Raw genomic sequence first — 22,460 nt, 5'->3', positions numbered from 1 at the left:
TATACAGTATTCAAAATAATTTTAAACATAAATATACTAATATATGTATTTTAATAACACTAAATCCCTAGCAGTAAATCTAATAATCACCATAATTTCAAAAAAGCGATTACCATAAATCATACCTGTAACATTTACAATGTGATATGAAGACATCTTTGATTTCTACTGTATCAGAATCATGGGTACAGGTGATGCCCCTGTAGTTTGTTGCTCACAGTTGAAATGAAAAGAAATAGTACATTTCAATTAGAGATTAGTTAAAACAAAAATGCAATTGTTTCCCCATCCAAGTTCTCAGATCCCCTGTATTCTTTCCAAGGATTCCTCAGTTATGAACCTCTGGATCAGATGACCTCCAGGTTCTCTTCTGGCCTCAGGAATCTCTCATTTCTGTAATCTTCTCTAGCCAGCCACCTTGAGGGGGACCCTAGTCAACCATGCATATATGTGTGTGCACCTCTCTGGGGACTCAAGTTTAACGAGATATCAAAATATTTCATTTGCAAGTCTTGGCTGCTGTACAGCACTTAGCAAAGCAGAGCCAGTTTTCCTAGTTGAGATTGGTCAACATCAGGTTCATTTGTCTAGCATTTCACAAAATATTTTCCCACATTTGTCCAACTGCAGTTTGAAGGCTGTAACTGACAATATAAATGTGCCCTAAGGTAGAAAGTCCGACCCCATTTCCCTGAGTGATCTCCAGGGTTGGCCATTACCATGCAGATGCCCGGAGTCAGGGGATCTCCACGGATCTGCTAATTATTCCCCAGACTTTTCCACCAGCAATAAAAATCCCATTTGTTGCTGCTTATTTGCAGAACAGCCCCCATTTCCACAGTGGTGGCATTAATTAGCAAAAACCTGTGAAAATTGGGACCTGCATTTATAGGTTTGAAGGGGAGAGAAAGAAAGGACCTTGACTCACTTCTAAATATTCTTATAAATTCCCCCAAAGCAACCAGAAGCTAATAGCCCACTTGTCTTAGATGCTGTTATTTTTCATGTTGGTAGCCCTAAGTGGGAATTAATAGAGGCCCCAGGTTCTCCATTAAAGTAGTGGTTTTGGTGAATCCTGAATACAGAAAGATGGTGAATTTCTCAGATAATCAATCACCATTTCCTGATGATCTAGTGGCACCTCACACTGGGGCTGGAAGGATCCTGGATGCTCCATTCTTAAAGGGAAGACCCCTCCTCAGTGGGGTGCTCTAGAAACAAACCATTTCTCCAGGGTTCCAGGAGATATTCCAGATGACGATGCTGGGTTTGAGGATTGGAAGGTGATGAGAGGTGCCCCTGATCTTCAGCCTGGAATAATACACTATCTTTGACCTCAGGGACATCTGATACACCCACACACCAAGACTGAGGATGATGGAGGAGGAAGAATAAAATTGGGAATATTTTCATCAATGATTTTTATTGACTCTATGTTTTGGAGGTTTGTTTTCCTTTGTTTTTGTTTTTTAGTTAAGAAGCCCTATTTTGTATTTAACAGCTCATCCCCAAGGAGAAAATGGTGTGGCCTGCTCTTAAAAACCCTGGACTTAATCACTTTCTAAGCAAGCGTGACTCTAGATTTACTTCTGAAGGGTTAAACAAATGGATAAAGGGTAATAAATCTTCCCTCTTCACTTTCAATGAGTTTCAGAATGTTTTCCTCCCTAATTCCTACCCTGAGCCAACAATCACTGCTGACTTTAGCTAAGAATTCTGTTTTTTAATTTTTTTATAGCTGCAATGTGAGTTTCCCATGCAGTTTTTATTAACTCTGTTTCATTGCAAGCCCTTGCGAGCAAAAATGGCCCTTATTTTTATTTGGAGAAATCTATTTCAGTGACAATCTAGCCTCAGGGCAGCTATATGTCAATCTCTTTGCTTTTTTTCCTGTTGAAACAAGCATGGGAAAGTTGCAAGACAAATGCCACACAGGGCAGGGCTGAAGGAAGCAGCATACCAACCTTCATCTTTGGCCAGCTGAAGACCAGAAAGCAAAAGGAAAGTGAATGAAGGGAAGGTCCAATTGTATAAACTAGAAGAAAACTCCTGCATGTCTACCAGCTCTTATTCCCCAACAGATGGAAGGCCTTAAGTTCTCACCACTTATCAGCTTTTCCCAGAGATGACATTATGTGGGATTATGCTGGGAGGCTGGAGTATAATATTTACAATAAGAAGCATGTCTTCTTAAAAAGGCAATGGGAGCTAAGCGCCTGATGTTTCTAGGCTGCCACCCCAGGGCTTCCTGAACTCTTTCTTTGCTGTGGCCTCTGAGATAAAGCCAATTCCTTCACAGATAGGCACCTGGAAGTCTACAGTAGGAATTATGAGAGATCAAACCCCAGCACTTCAGCTATACAAAATGGCAGTATAGCAGCAGGGCCAGTCAGCAGGTGTGAACACCTGACGCTAGGTTCCCCAGACACACACAAGTTTGTCATCTGAGTCTCAGTTGCTTGACTGAAAACAGTATTTAAAATTTCAAACCCTAAAGCTAAGTTCTAAAAACAAATGAGAAAATATTATAATAAGGGATAGGGAATATGAATGTCTTGGAATGATTCTGTCCCAGATCTCCACATCTTTACATTATTTCACTTAGTCTTCCCATCAATACTACCAAGTAGGCTTTATTTTCACCATCTTGTATATGAAGATGAGGTTGTCAAGAGAATTAGTAGGCAAATAAACAGCAATATAAGTTATGTGCTTTCTTTATCTGAAATATTTAGGAAAAGAAACCCTTTATCTTTTTTTCCAAGAGAAAGTTGGAAGGAACCCTAGAGACCATCTGGTTTTACTTCTCATTTCATAGCTGATCGATAATAGAAAAGGGACAAATCTGACCCATAATATGTTTTTGTAAATAAAGTTTTGTTGAAACATGGCACACTTGTTCATTTGTATATTGTCTATGATTTTCTATTACAAAGGCAGAGTTGAGTAGCTTAAATGAAGATCACATGGCCCACAAAAAGGCCATGTGGGCCAACCCCTACCAGAGATGAATTTGAGAAAAATTGACATCTTTATATAGAGTTTTCCAATCCATGAATATATTTGTCCATTTATTTAGGTCTTTTATTCCTGCAATGTTTTGTATTTTTTTAGTGTACGTGTCTTACTGCATTTTTTGTTTGAAATAAATGTAAGTGTGTGATGCTTTTGATGTGTTGTAAATAGCATATTTAATTTTATTTGTCAATTGTTTGCAGTTGGGTATACAAATGTGATTTTGTTTATCAACCTTGAGTACTGAAACCTTGCTGAACTTACATATTAGTTCTAGAAGTTTTTTTGTAGATTCCTTAGGATTTCCTACATAGATAACAAAGCCATCTGTGAATAAGAAGTTGCATTTTATTTATTTCAATCTTTATGCCTATTTTTCTCTTTCTCCTTTTATTGCATTGATATGGCATCCAGTACAATGGCAATGGAACTGGGAAGAGTGGATACCCTTGTCTTTTTCATGATTGCAGCGGGAAACACACTGAGTAGCCACCTGTAAGTATGGTGTTAGCTTGGATTTACTCTTTGTATTTTAAAGTCCTTCACTCTTCCATATCTTTGTACCTTTTGAAAGAATGATTTTTTGACAGAATGAATGAGTGAATAAAAACAAATCTAAAATGGAATTTTCACTAATTGAGTCCTGCCGCATATTCAGATTGGCTAGCTGGCCTGCCTGATAGGGAAAGACGATTGGGGATCTGATAGAAAGTAGTACAAAAATCCCATTCCAGAACTGTTGATCTTTTGAGAGAAAGTCTTGAGTAAGAGTGGAAAATGGTACAACTGCTTTGAAACCCTGCTTGATGGTTTCTTATGAAGTCAAACATTTGCCTGCTCTCTGACCCAATGATTCCCTTCTGCATCTCTACATGGAAGAAATAAGTGTATATGCCAATAAAAGACTCATACATGAACTTTCATATTGGTTTTATTTATAATGCCCCAACTTAGAGACAACCTAAATATGCATCAGTAAGGAAAGGCTTTAAAAGTTGTGATATATTTTACAATGCACTACTACTCAGGAGTAAAAAGGAACTCCTCGCACATGAGGCTCTATGGATAAACCTGAAGATCATTGTACTACATGAAAGAAGCCAGGCTGAAAAGAGTACATACTGTTTGGTTCCATTAACATGAAGTCTAGAATAGGTAAAACTAATCTATAGTGATAAAAATCAGAACAGTTGTTACCTTTACCTGAGCAAAGAGGTAGGGATTGACTGGAAAAGAACATAAAGGGACTTTCTGGAAAAGTGAAAATGTTCCAAATCCTGATTGTGGTGGTGGGCCCATGGGGGTATGTATTTGTCAAAACTCAAGCTGTATATGTAAGATCTGTGCATTTCACAGAAAATAAATCAATCCTCAACAAAAAGGATTCCTGAACACCAACATTTTATACTTAAGCAAATCGAGGCCCAAAACAGTAAAATGGGTTTCACCAAGTTCCCCAGTCTGTCAGAACTGTGTTAGGACTTTGCACTTTGCTGCAGCTATGACTTACATGCAGCCATTGCATTCAGCAGGCATTCAGTAAATGCTTTCACAGAATTTTTACTAGGATCAGGAGAAGGTAACTCCCTTTCAGAGTAGTAGTGAGCAGTTCAAAATATGTTATAAGAAATTCACTCATCTATACAAAATAAAATTTGTTGAATCATGAGGATTTTCTTTTATTTTTTTTACAACTAGATATTTTTCCTCCAGGTGAGAATATGCTTTGTTTCCCTGTGTTACACAGGGGACATTTAAGCAACTGAATTGAAATATCTGTCTTAATTTCTAATCCAGGAAAGACAATGTAACAGAGGGGAAAAAAACAGAGACCTGGGGGCTAACTTATCCTAGCTTCTGAGCTAGAACATTTTGCTTAAAACCACTCCATATCTGTGGATCATAATTGCCTACTCTGCAAGCTTATTGTGGGAGCCTAAGACTGTGCCTAGCATAATGCTTGACGCATAACAGGATCTCAACAAACAAATGGTTTTGGTGATATTAGAGCTTGTCTTTTCTCTAGCCACATGGGACAACTGACCCTAAGCCCTATCACCCCCAGCCCATCACCTCTGCCTCATTCCAAATCTATCCCTAGGTGAGATATTCAAAAGCAAATGAGGGCTGTCTTAAGCCAAAGCAGTGAAGTCACATTCTGGTCCAGCTTTAACTCAGGCCATTAGGGAACTGAAGAAGAATGGCGTTTCAAGTATCAAGAGCAAGCAAACAAAAGAGGAGACGGGTAGCCTGAGCTCCAAACTTCCAACCTAGACCAAGCAACAATTCCAAAACAGCCTCAAACTGGGGCATAACGAACCATTATGTAACCAGAAGGCTCCTTTATTTATTCCATTGGCAAACATTTCCTGCTTGGTTTTGTATAAACATGGGTGCAGAATTTCCTAGCAGTCGTATCTTCTGTGGGGCCAGCTATCATTACCCTGTTTGGTCGGAAGATTGACCTCATTGTTTTAGCAGTTCGCTTCTTCCCCTCACACCAGACACTTTGGTGAACTAGCTCCATTTAGGGATGGAGGGTTAGGTTAAATGTTTCCGGATTAACAATATAACAAGGTTGAGTTGTCCCAAGAAGCATCAGCAATGTGAGGAAAAAAAAACAAAACAAAAAAAAAAAAAAAAAAAAAAAAAAAACTTCCCCGGAAGACCTTGAAGCTCAAGTAGTTCCTCACCTTTTCTGAGAGGTGGAAAGAATGCAGAGATATATAAGAGCTTAATCCAGGTGGGGTTCCACCTTGGTAAGACTATGTGTACATGACAGAACTTGGTATGTTCCAGAGGCTATTCTAAGAACTTCACAAATATTAGTGAATATACACAGTCCTATAAGAGACACATCACTTATCCCCCATTTTACATATGAGGAAATTGAGGCACAGAGAGGTAGAACAGATTTGAAATGTCTTCCATGCCACTCGAGGTCCCTGCCTTGTCAACTTGCTCCTAGTAGATAATAATAAATGTGTATTGAGAATCACCATGTCCTGGGCTATGTCCTAGTGATTCAGAGTGAGATAGGACATAGATCCTGTTCTCTAGATCAGTTCACCACTAGCCACATTTAACTAACTAGAATTAAACAGAATTTAAAACCTATGTCTTCAGCTCCACTAGGTGCATTGAAAGTGCTGAATAACCACACATAGCTAATAGCTAGTGTGTCAAGCACTATAGGTAAAGAACATTTCTTTCCATCATTGCAGAAAGTTCTGTTAGAACCAATGTTTTAGACCTTTACTACTCAGGGAGTCCTGAACCAGCAGTATCAATCAGTAGGAGCTTACTAGAAATGCAATACCTCAGGCCCTGCCTCAGACCTACTGAGTCAGAATCTTCATTTTAATAAAATTCCCAAGAGATTCATGTGTAACTTAAAGTTTAAGAAGCATTTCAGTCTAGATAGAAACTTATTTCTGCTTATAATTTCTATTTTACCAATAATCCCCTTAACTCTTTTTACTGCATATGCACACATACACCTCATTATTCTCATTCCCTGCTAAATTATTAATGGATAACTAAGATGTTTACAAAGAGAATGATTCCTGTCTCCCTAGAGCATGTGCCTTACATAAGTAATTTAAAGAACCCAAACTGTTTAAATTGAAGGAACAAAAAGATAATGTTGGAGTGACAGGCAGTGGGTTCTGTCTGATATTCCCTCAAACTCCTAAGTATAAAGAGAGTCTGGGAAGAAAAGCTTAGGATGAAGCAGTGTAGAGAACCTGAGCCTGATTATCACAACCATGTGGGTGCCAGTTTTGGATCTCTTCTAAGTAACTGAATAGCCATGGGAAAATTACTAAAACCTCTAGGTTTTAGTTCCTCATATAAAATGAAGGGGATTGTGATGGTCATTTCCTGCTCAAAAACTCTTTATTCCTATGGAGCTGGTGGATAAAAGAAGCAAAAGGAGGAAGAACTGGTCCTTAGAGGTGGGGTGTCAGCCCTGGATAATGATGAGGGAAGGATTATTTTACTCACATAAAAAGGAATCTCACTGTAAAGAATCTTCCTTCCCAAGCAGAATTCAGCATGAAGTAGAGTCATCACAGACCTTGTATCCAAAGGGTCATTTGAGGCAATTATAAAGTCTCTCCTACAGCTAAAGTGATTTCCTTAATGATCTCCACCCCTTTCTATAGCCATGCCTACTACCATGTGACTTTGGGGCTCCTCCCACAAGAGGTGTGGTCTTCCCCTCCCCTTCCCATTTTAGTTCCACCATGAAATTTTGTAGTGTTCTCCTCTGACTCTAGGAATGGCCTCATGACTTGGTTTAGCCAATAGAAAGTGGTGAAATGATGGTGTACCAATTCCAAACCTAAACCTTAAAATAAATGCCTGGAGTGTCTCCACCCACTTTCTTGAGCCTCTACTATCACCCAGCAAGCTCAAGCTAGTCTGCTGCAGGATGAAAGACACAAGAAGAGCTGAGTGTTTGCAGTTGACCCAGCAAAGGTCATCCTAGATTAGCCAACAGCCAGCTGACATCCAGGCATGTGAGTGAGTCCAGCCAAGATCAGAAGAGGTGGCTGGCTTACCAACAGCTGACCCTAGATACATGAGCCATAAATGTTTAATTTTGCATGCCACTGAAGTTTTGTGTTGTCACACTGCATCATTGTGCTAAGAGATAACAGGCATACTTCCCTATCGTGTTTTCATAAAAACAGAATAGAGATTTGTGAATAAAATTATCATCATAGCAGCTAAATTCTTTTCATCCATTTCTAATTTAATGCTCACAACTATCTTATGAAGTGGCCTCTTAAAAATGAAGAAATTAAGACTCATAGAGGTTAAATTATTTGCCCATAATCACATGTACTGTAAGTGTGTAAACCAGTACTTGAAACAACTTGTTCAACTCCAACTCTGACCCAAATTTTTAAGCCCCAGTGCTATCTAAACACTCTATAACTGCATGGAAAGCCACTGGCCTGAGAATCTGGGTTCTACCCCAGTACTTTGTACTAAAGAGTTGGGTGAGTTTGAACAAGTCATGGCTTTCCATGTATCAGTTTCCTCAACTATAACAAGAGGAAGGTGAACACATTGATTTGTATTTTTCCTCTATTATTTTCCTCTACTATACCATAAGATTATGAGCCCAGTTCTCTAAGTGTAAGTCTCTTCTGCCTTGAATGGCAGAGGCATATCTTAGAAATTGTATGGTATCATTCTTAATACACTTGAACACAAATCCACACTAGGGTTCTGCTGTAATCTCCTCCCTAGCCTGTTTGAAAGTTAGATGAACTGAGTTGGAAACTCAAGAGTGAACATAGGTTCTGGAGTATTCTCAACGGCCCAAAGCCATTGTCATCTGATGGGTCTTGCTACCATCATGACTCTCTCTCTTTTTTTTTTTAACATTTATTTATTTTTGAGAGACCTAGAGAGACAGAGAACAATCAGGGGAGGGACAGAGAGAGAGGGAGACACAGAATCCAAAGAGCTCCAGGCTCTAAGCTGTCAGCACAGAGCCCGACGTGGGGCTTGAACCCATGAACCATGAGATCATGACCTCAGCCAAAGTCAATTGCTTAACCAACTGAGCCATCCAGGCACCCCCATCATGACTCTCTCTTAAAGCTTATGACAAGCTGGGGAGTGTGGTGGTGGTGGATAGCCCACTGGGAAGCAGTAGAGGTAGACAATAAAAGGGCTGAGATAGCAAAACCATATATATACACAAATATTGGTAACTAGCACAAATAATAATAATAACCAACATTTATAAAATATGTATAATGAGCTAGGTTATTGTGGATGACCTGGAGATGCACCACACAGACCACTTTTCAGGAAGGGCAGGCTATTTACCTGCGGGTAGGCCTTCTACCCAGAGCTTCCAGGGTCAGCCTCAGCCACACAGTCCCCAGGCCTAAGCCTTTCTTGGGGCAGCTGACATCAAATGACTGATCTATGAAGAAATTTAAAGGATTGGTCATCTTGACCCAACTCAGGAGAGCTCTGGAAGGCTATTGTAGCTCCAGAGTTCATACCTTGTTGGCTGAGGCTTCGTCAGACCTGCACCACAGTTTAACCTCTTTTTTGTCCCAATTGTATTCCCTAGTCCTTCCTTTCACAGGTGTTAATCTTTTTTTTTTTCTTCAAAGTAGGCTCCTCACCCAACATGGGGCTCAAACTCACAACCCCAATATCAAGAGTCGCATGCTGTATTGGCTTAGCCAGCCAGGCACCCCCACAGGTGTTAATCTCAATAAATATCTTGCATTTCAAACTCTGCCTCATTGTCTGCTTCCAAGACCCTACGAAATTCATTATAAGAGTATGTGGTTATATGCGGCTCCTGGGTGGCTCAGTCAGCTGAGTGTCCAACTCTTGATTTTGGCTCACGTTAGAATCCCAGGGTCATACGGAGCCTACTTAAGATTCATTCATATTCTCTCTCTCTCTCTCTCTCGCTCTCTCATCTATCTCTCTCTGTCCCTGCCCCCTTTCTCTTCCCATGCTCCTCTCCCCAGGTTCCCCTTTCTCCTGCTCTCTCTCTCTGAAAAAATTACTAATAAAAAAGAATCTGTGGTTATAGTAAGCACTGAGGTCAATTTATTTACTTAATGAAAGCCTCATTTTATTTTTTAAAATATAAATAATAGAAAAGATAGAGAAAGGGAGGGAAGGAGGGAGGAAATTAACAGAAGTAATGCACTCCCCGAGATTTACAGCTCACTACCACAGGCCCCAAGAAAATAGAATTTGTGACACTTTGGGACCATTATAGAAGTAGTAGTCAATGGTCAACTGAACACCAGCTTAGATGAGGAAGAGAGATACAGAAACTTCTCTCCAGGGGTGCCTGGGTGGCTCAGTTGGTTAAGCGTCCGACTTCAGCTCAGGTCATGATCTCACGGTCCGTGAGTTCAAGCCCCGCATCAGGCTCTGTGCTGACAGCTCAGAGCCTGGGGTCTGCTTTGGATTCTGTGTCTCCCTCTCTCTGCCCCTCCCCCATTCATGCTCTGTCTCTCTCTGTCTCAAAAATAAATACAAAATTTAAAAAATATTTTAAAAAAAGAAACTTCTCTCCATTCTCATATTGCTAACAGTCTTTCAGGTTCTAACAAGAGTCAAAGAAGTAGGGCAATAAAGGAGAGACTCAGAGCAAGTTGGAACATGAATCTCAGCAAGGTCTGCATGGGTTTCCAGAAGTTCCTCTATTCTTTGTGCTCTTTAAGTTTATGACACTATTTTTATAAGAAATAATAAGGAATGCATATTGATCTTTTACTATGTGGCAAGCAAATGTGCTAAGAACTATACAGCATTATATCAGTGATCACTCACAAGAACCCTCGGATAGTGAGGTAGGAATAATTGTTCAAAAACTACTCACTCTGCCTATTTCTTTCCATGGGGAAAGTATAATTACCCACCCCCTCAGGGTTGAACTTGGCCATATGACTTGTCTGACAACTGAAATATGAATGTATGTAAGCAGAGTCTGACTGAAATTGACTGAATTTGTTAAATGGCTGAATTTGTTAAATTCTGACTGAAATTGTTAAATGGCTTGGCTCATCCTCTTGTGATCCTGACATCTCCTTCAGAGAACCACTTCTCTTTCAGCCTGGCACCTGTGGAATTGATCTAAACCAAACTGTTAGCCTAGAAGAAAGTTGCACTATTGACCTACAAATTTCTGAGAGAGAGAAAAAAATTCATTGTTATAAGCCACTGAGATCTGGGGAGAGCTATTTGTTACATAACATTGTTGTAGTAAAAGATGACTAATATAGACAAGTTCTATACTTATTCCTATTTTCAGATGAGGAAATTCAGGTACAGAGAAGCTAAATGACTTGACCAAGGTCACATAGCTAAATTAGTGAAGAAGATGGAATTTAAACCAAGAAATAAAACTCTAAAGCAGTGTCCTTAAGCCCTGTTTTATATTGTATATTCAGAGCTTGAGATAAATACTATAATTTCATTTGATGTGAAGCGCATAACTTTTTTTTTTTTGGTTGTCAAATTGTTCTTTATTGAAATATTTTCCTTTGTAGCTCCTAATTAGCTGGGTATTCCACTGCACCACTATTGATGTCATTTATGATGTCATGACTGTGGTGGTCATGAACATTGCAGCCCACAGATTGGGCAGTCCTTAGGAACTTTTTAATGGTTCCAGAGAGCTCTCTGGATAAAGATTGGTGCCATATCTGTCAGTCAATGTTGACAATCTCATCAAAAGTGGTATTTCCACTGTGCTTAATGTTTTTCTCCTTCTTTCTGTCTGTTGGTGGTTTCTTGAGGGTTTTGATTATCAGGGCAGAGGCAGAAAGTACCACTGTTGTCTGTTCTGAATGGTCAGTTTCACTATGATTCTCAGACCCAATCACCTTGGTAATATCATCAGCAACCTTTTTTGGAGACAGACCCAGGGGACCAATCTTTGGGGTCAAAGCAGAGAAGGAACCCACTGACTTCCCCATGGGTGCACCTCACATGCATGACTTTGAACTCATTGGGGTCAAACTTAGGCAGCCTGGTGGATAAACCTGGATTCGGGATGACCAAAGACAGTTGTACCTTCGCCTACTCTGAGCTGGAATCCAAAAAGAGCTGAAGTGTATAACTTCTATGTGTTAAGAGATCTTTGAATTCCACCTCAAACCAAAATTCAGTTATTTTTTTTCCTAGACCTTTTAAAGCATTCTTAAATGGCCAATGGCTATAAATGGGCCAGCATTTAACGTATGATTACTGTGAATATTGTAACCAAAGAAATGACACTAAAATGTTCAATTATTGCTTCAGGAAATATGCACATTATTTCTATTTTCAAGAGGTAATGAGTTATGATTAAAAAACAGGTGATTTTCTTATCAATGAAAAACTCAGGGCAGCTCCAACTTTAAGAGATATGAAGAACAGGTTAGAACAGGCATATTTCTAAGCCTGTGTGCTTTAAGAGATTTAAGCTTTTAAGAGAAACATAAACAAGGAACTATAACTTGCATTTAATTAAACCTTTAAATAATTAATTATATGTTTCTTTTTAATTTTCAAAAGTAGCAATCACAGAAACCTTTCCTCTTGTTATTTCTCACTTACAATCAAAAGTTTCCTATATGACACTAAAATGTATACAATTTAGTCAAATGGTTAATGTGACACACACCCCCCCTTTTCTTCATTTATTGAATTTAGACTTCAAGAAATTCTTGAAACTTCCTGGGGAATTGCAAGACCCCAACAGAACTTCCATACACACCCTTCCTGAAGACAACTCCATCCATCATCCCCTGCCACTGTGACTGCTTTCACAGCCCTTAGAGAAGATAAACTTGTGACCCAAGCTGGGAAGTTGGGACTGACTCATGCTGAGAAGTTGAGCGGTATAAAGGGCATCTGGTACTTTAAATTTATTCCTTCAGACTTCCCACTGCCCTTACCAGAAGCTTACTGCCACAGAACACCAGGCTCTTTCAATTCAAACCACTTATACACCTAACTAGAGTTGCATAACTATAAAAGTTCCAAACCATTAGTTTAGATTCTTTCCAGACCTCTTCAGAAGGTCTGCCCTAAAGACAGTGACATGCAGTAAATGACCTCAAAGGTAATATGCCATAAAATATTTACTGGAAAGATCACCTAGGATGGGAGAGGAATAACAAAGAAAAGCATTTTAAGATCCTGCCTCTAATTCTCTGACAGGCATTTTGCCTCTTTTAGATGATGAGTGTCATGAACAAAATGGCAATATTAATACTATTCATTCCCCTTACCTCTGTGCTGGATAAACAAATTGTCCTATTGTGGCTCTTCAGAAGGTCTCCCATCATGACTTCCAAAACGTATCTGAAAAGATAAGAATACATGTTACAGCTACAAAGTAAAACAAAATGCCTGCCAGTTTTATATACTCAGTATGAGGTCTGTGGTAAGCCCAGCTCTGCACTATGCATGATGGGAAATGTATAATAACGATGAAGCCTTCATCCCTCCCTTCAAGATGCCCACAAGGCAGGTATTCATTCCACAAATAACTGTGAGCCACAAGCTCAAAATGTGTCCCAATCCCCAAGGAAGAATATGAGAACAAATAAATCAAGTACCCCAATTTCAAGGAATTCGCAGTCTACAAGGGGAGAGAAAACTGACACTAAATAATTCTAATACAAAACAGAAAATGATGTGTGCCTAAGAGAGACCCAGATAAGGGACAATGAGGGCTTAAGGAGAAATTACTTAGAAGTAAGGGTGGGGGGCAAGGGTTGGATTGAGGAGGAACTCTCCACTGAGGAAGCTTTTGAGGTGGGTCTTTGAAGACAAGATTTGGATGTATGCAAAGGAAGGGAAGGCACTCTAAACAGAAGAGAATTTTATTCAGATGAGTGAAGGACACAGAGTGAGAGTTTACAGAAATAACAGTACCCTTGGACTCAACTGTAGGGGACATGGTTAGCACTAATGGGAAATAAGATGGAAACAAGTAAGTTGAGAGGAAATTTCAAAGGGCCATGACTGTGAGGCTCGGGAGCTGGAAGTTATTCAAAATCTCTTCTGCTGAGTTCTGGGTGTTGTGAAGACAGAATGGGCAATGATCCAAAATACTCTCCTGTGTGACCAGAACTGCCTGCTTTTATCTAGTTGACATACTGGAGTTTCTGGATAAGATTTCATTTGGGGGACCACAGATGAAACCACTGCTGTCAGCAAACTGAAACTGTGTAAGGTTTTTAAGAGGGTCAGGTGAGTCAGAAGATCAGATGCCAAATAGATGAGTCTAATGGTAGCGGTGTGTATGATGGATTAGAGGGAGGAGAGTGTAAATCTGGGAGGATGAACTAAGAGATTTTTACAACATGTCCAGGTAAAGGATCTGAGGACCTGCAGCCAAGCACAGTGGTGTGGGAGAAGAGGCTGGACACTTAAAGAGCACAAAGAGGTCAACCTTCTGGGCCTTAAAAGCAAGGGAAATACACAAAGAAGTCAAGAATTTTGAGCCTGGAAGATGGGGTGCTGCCACTAGAAATAAAGAACACAGAACACAAGACAAGTTTGGAAAATGAGAAGCCACATTTAGTTTGGGAAATATCACGTTTGAGGTTCTGGCAAGATTTCCAGAGGGCAAATAGCTTGTGGGAATGTCTTGCAGTCTGGGGGGGGGGGTGGGGGGGGTGGGGGGGAATCTCACTGGATAAACACATACATAAGAGACGAACACATTAAGCAGTTAATCATATACAGGGGGTATTTCTTTAATGAAGCGAAAAAGCTCATTACGTACCAGACTCCATTTAACTATTTGCTTCCCTGGTTTATCTTCATGACCCCAAATATGTCAGGTAAACAAGATTTGATCCCAGACCTTCTGTTCTTCCTGCTCCTCATTCTACTCAGAGATTCATTTACTATCAACTTTAAAAATCAACATTCCATATATTTCCAGCCCCAGAGCTCCAACTGCCTGCTAGAGATGATCACCTAGCTTGGGCATCACAACCCAATCAAAGCAAAGATAAACTCACCTTTCCTCTCCTCTTTAACTGGTACTTCCTCCAAATGTTTCCTATTTCTTTGAACAGACACTTGAAGCTGAGACTCAGACTTTCCCTTGCTCATAGTGTTCTAGAATAGTACTTTTCCAGCATAATGTTCTCTGCTCAAAAGTCTTGGAGAACTCCTCAAGGTAGACAAAAATCAAAGCTAAGCTTCTCAACCCAGATTTTAAGGCCATCCATGGGTCTACCCCAAACTGCCTTTTCAGCCAGTTCCCACTGCCTCTATGCCCAAGCCTTCTCTGAAGAGACCATCCTGTACCTGACCCTCAAGCATGCCTACCTTGATTCCTTCCCACCTTCTCAAATGTGTTGGCATTCCTTCCTTCTGCCAGAGATCATTCCTCCCTCACCATTCTTCATCTGATGTGTACCCATCCTCCAAGCCTTGGCTAAAGTCCCATCTCATCCTGAACTCCTTTCTTGTCCATTCCAGGCCAGAGGAGATGCTTCCTCTACATTCATTATATAAGGATTGTTTAATAGGATTGTTTAAAAAATTTTTTAAGTTCTCAATAAAGAATTATTATTATCAGGATATAAGTAGAATAAGATATAGTCACTGACCTCAAGAGCTCAAAATCCAGTGGGAAAACAATGGATTGGGGAAAGGAGACACAGTTAATAGGACAATTCTTCACTATCTCATTTGTTTTTCTAGGACGTAAGGCATGGTTCTTGTATATAATTGGAAGCCTTGGACAAAGTAAGTTTAATATTTTATTGAATAACTCTTTAGAAAGTATCTCTCTCTCTCTCTCTCTCTCTCTCTCTCTTTCTCTCTCTCTCTGGGGTGCTTTTTACTTCTTCTAGGAGACAGTGTACTAAATAATTCTATTTTCACAAAATTAACATTTTAATTCCAACAATCAGAGATTTTTACTCATCTGACTGCATTTTTAAAAAACAGTATTATTGTTAATAGCCCAATATTTACCATCTTCAAGTGATAGGTTGTCATCTTTATGTGCCTACACATCAGACACACATACACACACACACACACTCATCCCTAGATGTCCAGTGCATGTGTACTCAGAGACTTGACAAAAGCACTGAATCTAGGGAAGGAAGGAAGAAAGGAAGGAAGGAAGGAAGGAAGGAAAGAGAGGAATGCCAGTCTCAGTTCCACCTCTAGAAAAGGAATTGAATATATTAATTATCTTAGCCAAGCCTCACTCTACTCATTTGTGAAATGTATACATTAGATTGTGGCTCCTAGTTCTGGTTAATCATAGATACCCAATGAGAGAGATTTGTAAAAATTCATGTTCCTGGATTCCAATCTGGACCTACAGAATCAGAACTTCCAGGGGGAGAAGCCTGGAAATCTGTACCTTAAAAAATCATTCCTGGTGATTATGATAATCAAATTTGGGAATCCCTTTTTCAATTCTGATTCTTCTCACATTAAAGACACATTCCTCTCCAAAGAGCCTCCGACAACCTGGAGTTGGGGATCAGGGGCAGAAAGAGCATAACATTTCTAAGACAGAAGCTAAATAATGGATGGGCTCTCCTCCTTCCCATCTCCCTCCTTCCACAATTTCCTTTCACTTCTCAACTGTAGTTTCTGATCAACATAAATGTTTCAACCATTTATGATCCTTTCACAAGATTCCTAAGAGCAAAGAAAACACTTTGATTATTTTGTTATCTCTTAAGGACTTAAAGCCAGCTTTGAACACGTGACACAAAATCTCCCTCATAAGATAATATTGTTGCAGTTGGTGAATTCGATTTAAATGAGATGCATATCTTCAATTGTTTCACTTACTTGATTGTGTTATTTTAAAATCTTGTTGAGTCCTCCCTGTTTACAGAAAGATACATTTAAGGAATTATGCTCAGCCTTACTGGCTTTGATGGAACCTCTTCTATAAAATGCCACTTTGCTAGGGCTTTCACTCGGTCAGCTTAAGAGAAAACTTCTTCCCACTCTCCCAGGGGAGTCCAGGGTTCTGCTTTGCAAAATCCAGAGTGCAAGTTTTTCTAGAAGAGAAAAACACCTACAAGAGCTTCATAGGCAGAAAAGTTTCCAAACTCCAAGCTAATTTCCAAGAAATGTGTTTGTTCACTAAACATGACCATGTACCCTGCCCCCATATCATATGACTGGGTTCCTATATACAAACAAACAAAATCACCCAAATGCTCTGAAACTAACTTTTAAGAAGATGTTGTACTTCTTTCTCTTGGTTTGTAGCATAGGAAACCTGATCCCAAGGAACCCTATTTTCTGGTTAAAGGCTCTCAGCTTCTGGAATCTGACAGACTGACTTCATCTTTTGCTGGCTACATGAACTTAGGCAAGGATCTCATGCTTTGTGTATCTTAGTTTATCTAATTGAATAATAATAATAACCTAAGAGGTTTCTATGAAATTTAAATTAGATGTATATGAAAGCCTGAAAATAAATCCTGCCACATAGTAAATACTCAATGAGTGCTAGCTATTATTTCTTCTTGCAGGACTTTAGCATTTGAGCCAAAATAAGTAAAAAGAGTTCCTATTAGCTATCTGTCCCACCACCTCAGCAGAGGCCCATTGTCTTCTCAAATTGTTTGGCTTTGTCTATACTAAGAAGCCTGTTCAACCAGGTTAACGACTGTTCAGGTCAGTAAATACTTCTGTTTCTTCCTCAAAGACAGACTTGAAAGAGCTCCTTCGGATGACTGTGACTCTTAATTGAAGGACATAATTTTGTTTGCTCTTTGCTTGGTATCAAAAGGATAACATTAGCCAGGTTCCATGTGTTCCATTCCGATTTTCCATTGCGAAGCCATCTTTAATAACTCTTGTGCACCAATAACATCAGAACACCATTTCTTCAGCCTGTCCCCTACTGCTGCCATTCTGGAGGTAAGGGACACACAATCCAATCTCAGTTGACCTCAGTGGTTAACATCAAATAGATACCCAACAAATACTTGAGTAATTAAAATCTGCCCTCCAAACCCTCCCCACTGAGGCACTCAGACTGTAGCATTGTACTCCAAAAAATTATCATTCTATCTAAGATTGTCCTGCAGGGGCGCCTGGGTGGCGCAGTCGGTCAAGCGTCCGACTTCAGCCAGGTCAGGATCTCGCGGTCCGTGAGTTCGAGCCCCGCGTCAGGCTCTGGGCTGATGGCTCAGAGCCTGGAGCCTGTTTCCGATTCTGTGTCTCCCTCTCTCTCTGCCCCTCCCCCGTTCATGCTCTGTCTCTGTCCCAAAAATAAATAAACGTTGAAAAAAAAAATTAAAAAAAAAAAAAAGATTGTCCTGCAAAGGGAAGAAGAGTTGGAGAGGAAGGAAGAAAGGGTTGGGGTTGTAAATATTTTTCCATGAAAAGCCGGGGATTGTTATATCCACTGGAGGGGAGAAAATGAGTATGAAGTAGTGGGTATTTAAATAGAATTCCAGCTGTTCTATGTCTAGATTCAAGTTTTTATTTGGCATGGATGAGAAAGCACAAAACCTTACACCATCTCCAGGAAAATGACAGAAGAAAGACCCAAGACTCTAGATGAGTTACTTGACAAGGGAGACTGACAAGTCAAATGGTCAGGTACAGTTAAACGGGCAAGGGGTTCCCTGCACCAAAAAGCCTTGAACAACATCAGCTCTTTGGCCATAGGGAGTCATGTGCTCATTTCCTACTGAGCAAGATAGTTCTGTGTTCAAAAAAGGCAATGGGAAACTAAATCACGCAGAGAGCCAGTTTGCTGGCAAAGCTTCCAGAAAGAAAGAAACTTATCACTAAGATGAAACCTAAAATTTCATTGATTTAAAATGTGGGGTGTTGAGAGTAGGATGATGTTTACTAAAACATGATTTGGAAAGATGAACTTGATTTACTTTAGAGCCATGCATAATTAAGCTAAGACTGTAAGTTAATTCCCCTCAAATGTTGCATAATGTTTGAAGTATGTGGCAAAGAGTTAGCTCTTTATGGAGTTTTTTATTACATCCTGTTTGTTGGTTCACTAGAAACTCCACCTGCTCCCAAACCTAATATCATGGTTAGAATTCTGATATTTAGAAATGTAATGAACCTTTAATATTTAGTTCATATCTTGGAGGAGGGGGAGACTGAACAGGTCTACACAGGAAAAATAGTATTAATTATTCCGAAGAAAATTCTCCATAATAGCTTAATCTGCTCTGTTTCCACATATTTGTAACTGATACAGCTTCAGGAAGTAAAGAAGTTACACCCATCCTAGTTTTAACTGAAAAAGCCCATGGAATTCTGGGAGTTGTCTCATCTTATCAGTGTTACTTTGGGGAACACAATAGCTTCTGGGTAATGCCAGTCATTCGGACATCAACCAAGTTGTTAATTCTTTACCCCAAGAAAGTGGTTTAATCAATATAAAAAATCCCCAATATAATTTATTCTATTATTCTAAAGACATAAAAAAAAAGGATGGCTTTTAAATTTCAAAACATCCCAAGAAGAACATCATTTACTATTAACAAAAGTGCTATAGGTGGCAAGCAAAATGACATACGAATGAAATTTTGTTTATGTAGAATTTGTGTATTGAGCACTTACTTTTTAGTCTGATTTATGGTGCAGGCAAGAGCACAGCTTCCTATGCCTGATCCTTTTTCTATTTGCTTTGTGTGTGTTTCTCCTGACCATCTCTGTCACCAGGGATGTGCCACCACAGGAAAACATGTGTGTTCTTGGCACAGCTGGCACATGGATAAAGAAGATATGGAAACTCAAGCAAAAGCAGAACAAAATTTTGCATGTAAAAACAAAATGAGTCATGGATATCACAAAAATATATTACTTAGAGAAGACAAAGGGTAAACTGATTGTAGATTTAAGAAAGAGCAGGGAAGAGAGGTGGTTAAAGAAACTGAGATTGGCTCCTCAGAGCAATTGAGTGATGTATGGAGTGTTATTACATCACGGTCCTCTCTCTCCAAGGAGAAAACAACCAAAAATTGGCTTTAACCCAGTCCAGAAATATGTTAGTTTAGCTTTTAGGATGAATTCTTGGTGTATAAGTTGATAGGTATCATGTTAGGTTACAAAGAGAAATCTTGTATTCTCCCTCCCAAGAGACGCTGAGACAGACAAAGCCCAGTAACAGGCATAACCATTTCAAGGGGCCAATTCACCCAGAGCCAGAGGAACATACTAGAAGACTTCTTGGGGTCCCTACAGGCTCAAGGTTTTCTAATAATTCCTGTAGAAGTGTCTGGCTCTGCCCTGAGTTCAGCAATTTTGGCAAATTCCAAATACTTTTCCTTTATACAAATGAGGTTAACAGCAAGAACAGATTTTACAAGGGCATTTTACAACCAATCAGCACCTCATGGGATGGGATAAATACCTGCTTTTTCCTTAATATGGTAAATGGCTGGACACAGTTTAAAATAGAGCCGGAGCTCAGTGCAATTAAAAGAAATGGTGGAAAAAAGCACCATGTAGAGGACAGCCATGTAGAATGTCAGCATTTCGGGAAGAGAGTTAGTGGACCTTGGGTTCACAGGGGAGTGTCACTGGATTCTTTAACCAAAGTCAATCTGCCACATTGAGGAAATGCAGGGTCAGGCTTAATGCTTTTGGTCCCAAGGGAAAATTGTCCAATTGCCAGAATGTGAAGAGAAAGAGAAGGGAAATTATCTCCTTTTCCATCAGTGCTATGAACAGTGACTGGGAAGAAAAGGATCTCATGCTAAGCCCTAAAAGAGAAAGCCTTCTGTCACCTGTCACTCTCCCAGTTGAGACTTGCTGCCACAGTAGAGGCATGTATGGAAACCCAGACTCTGAATGAAAAAAAGATTTAGAAATTTTCAAATTCAAAGCATGCGCGTGCACGCACGCGCACACACACACACACACACACACACACACAAAACACATCACAAAACATGACACCAGCTGAAGAAGACCAAAAGCCCAAGACATCTTTTTTTCCTCCTCTCACAAGAAAGTCACAATCCAGGCAAGAAAACCAGTTGAAGGGTAGCTCCATCTCAAGAACTCAAAATAGTTGCCCCAGTTTACCCTGCCCTGAAATGCAACCTCCTGCTTCCTCTCTAGGCAGGCCACTTCCCAAAGAGTCATCAGCATCCCTCTGTCAGGGAAGAGATCTCCGTAATTTGCCTTAATTACTGGGCTTCCATACGCTTTTGACTCCACCACAATTGGTCCTTAAAAATCTCACACTCATTTTGTGTCCTAAGCCATGGAATTTTTAAAGATAATTTAAATCAGAAAACTTGGGTCCATATTACTTTACCAAATAAATCATATTCGTGGAAAATGAACCCCCTGCAAGAAAGCCCCAGGTTGTGCCTGGGTGTGTCACTAGTGTATCCTCTTATCTGCTTAAAAAAAAAAAAAACTCCTTTCTTTTGTTCTTTTGCTTCTTCTCCTGGTACTAAATGGAACAGTAGAGAGCTTTGTAATCCCCAACTTGAATGGAGAGCCCCTTATAAAACAATTCATATCATGTGAAAAAAAAAAAACCCACAATGCTACCCACTGAAATAAAAATGGAAACTTTTTAAAGTGTTACTAAGCAAAGACAACAAAAGTGTCCCCTTTCAGTGGGGCGCCTGGGTGGCACAGTCGGTTAAGCATCCGACTTCAGCCAGGTCACGATCTCGCGGTCCGTGAGTTCGAGCCCCGCGTCGGGCTCTGGGCTGATGGCTCGGAGCCTGGAGCCTGTTTCTGATTCTGTGTCTCCCTCTCTCTCTGCCCCTCCCCCGTTCATGCTCTGTCTCTCTCTGTCCCAAAAATAAATAAACGTTGAAAAAAAAAATTAAAAAAAAAAAAGTGTTCCCTTTCAGAGTTAAGAGATCATGAGGTTGAAATTCTGCACAGCACTTTGAAAACTAGAAACTTTAGTCTTAGGACCTCATTCTTCTTTTAAAGCAAACAGTTTTAAAAGCTTGCTGGATCCAAAACCAGCTCCATCCTATGTTATGTTTTTGATCTATGACACTCTGAAACGATTATTGGTATAATCAAATACACATTGATTATTTATAGCTCCCTATGCCATTTACACTTAAGAAAAATAATTCTTAAAACAGGTCACAATTAGGACAAAACAAAATGAACGAAACCTGCACAAAAGTCGTGTTCTTTAAAAACAACAAATAAAGAGAGGAACAAGTATTTTTGTTTGAAAGCTCACAAAATTGGAAACAAGGCAAGTCAATAAAATTTTTTCCAAACCACCTTCCCCTACCCCTGGCAAGCATTTTATGAGATAATGAAAACCTCTAACATTGAGTGATGTGATTAAGTAATAAAAGGCTGGATTTCCCTTCCTATGTAACCCCACAGGGTGCTTCTAGAGCACGGCAAAGGTCTGTATAAAGAGTTAACTGTGTGTTGGTGTAACACCAGATTACAGGTGTTTGTTAAGGGAGATCCCGCTGAGACTTTTCTCTAGACTGGTTAAACAACAGCTCCATTCTCTCTCACTCTAATGGGCTGGTGAACAAGCCCTAGTCTTCCTAGAAGGCTCTGTGCACAGAGTACATGGGTGCCTTGCTTCAGCCTCAAGTCTGCAGGAAAACCAAGCTAGCACACTTGAAATCTCATGAGTAGATGCAAAGGACCTTGCATGAAGGACCAACTTTCCCTCCACATGCTTCCCAAGAGACTGTGGGGCTCACCCACTGCTGTTGCACCAGTCCACTAAGACAAGATGTATGGCCAACCACCACCCCTGGGAATGCAACACTTAAAGTACAATGAATGTGCTTCTTCCTGGGCTCAATCTCAATCTCTCCCTGTTGAGGAACAGTGCACAGCACACAAGCTTGACCCAGACTGCTGCTCTGCAAGTTCCTGATAAAAAACAGGTTAAGCCAGCCAATAAATCAACCCTCAAACCAGGGCTTCATCACCCTACACCCTGGATTCTGGGA

Source organism: Prionailurus viverrinus, chromosome A3 (genome assembly GCF_022837055.1).
Source record: "Prionailurus viverrinus isolate Anna chromosome A3, UM_Priviv_1.0, whole genome shotgun sequence".
NCBI classification, from domain to species: Eukaryota; Metazoa; Chordata; class Mammalia; order Carnivora; family Felidae; genus Prionailurus; species Prionailurus viverrinus.
This window is presented reverse-complemented; position numbering follows the sequence as displayed.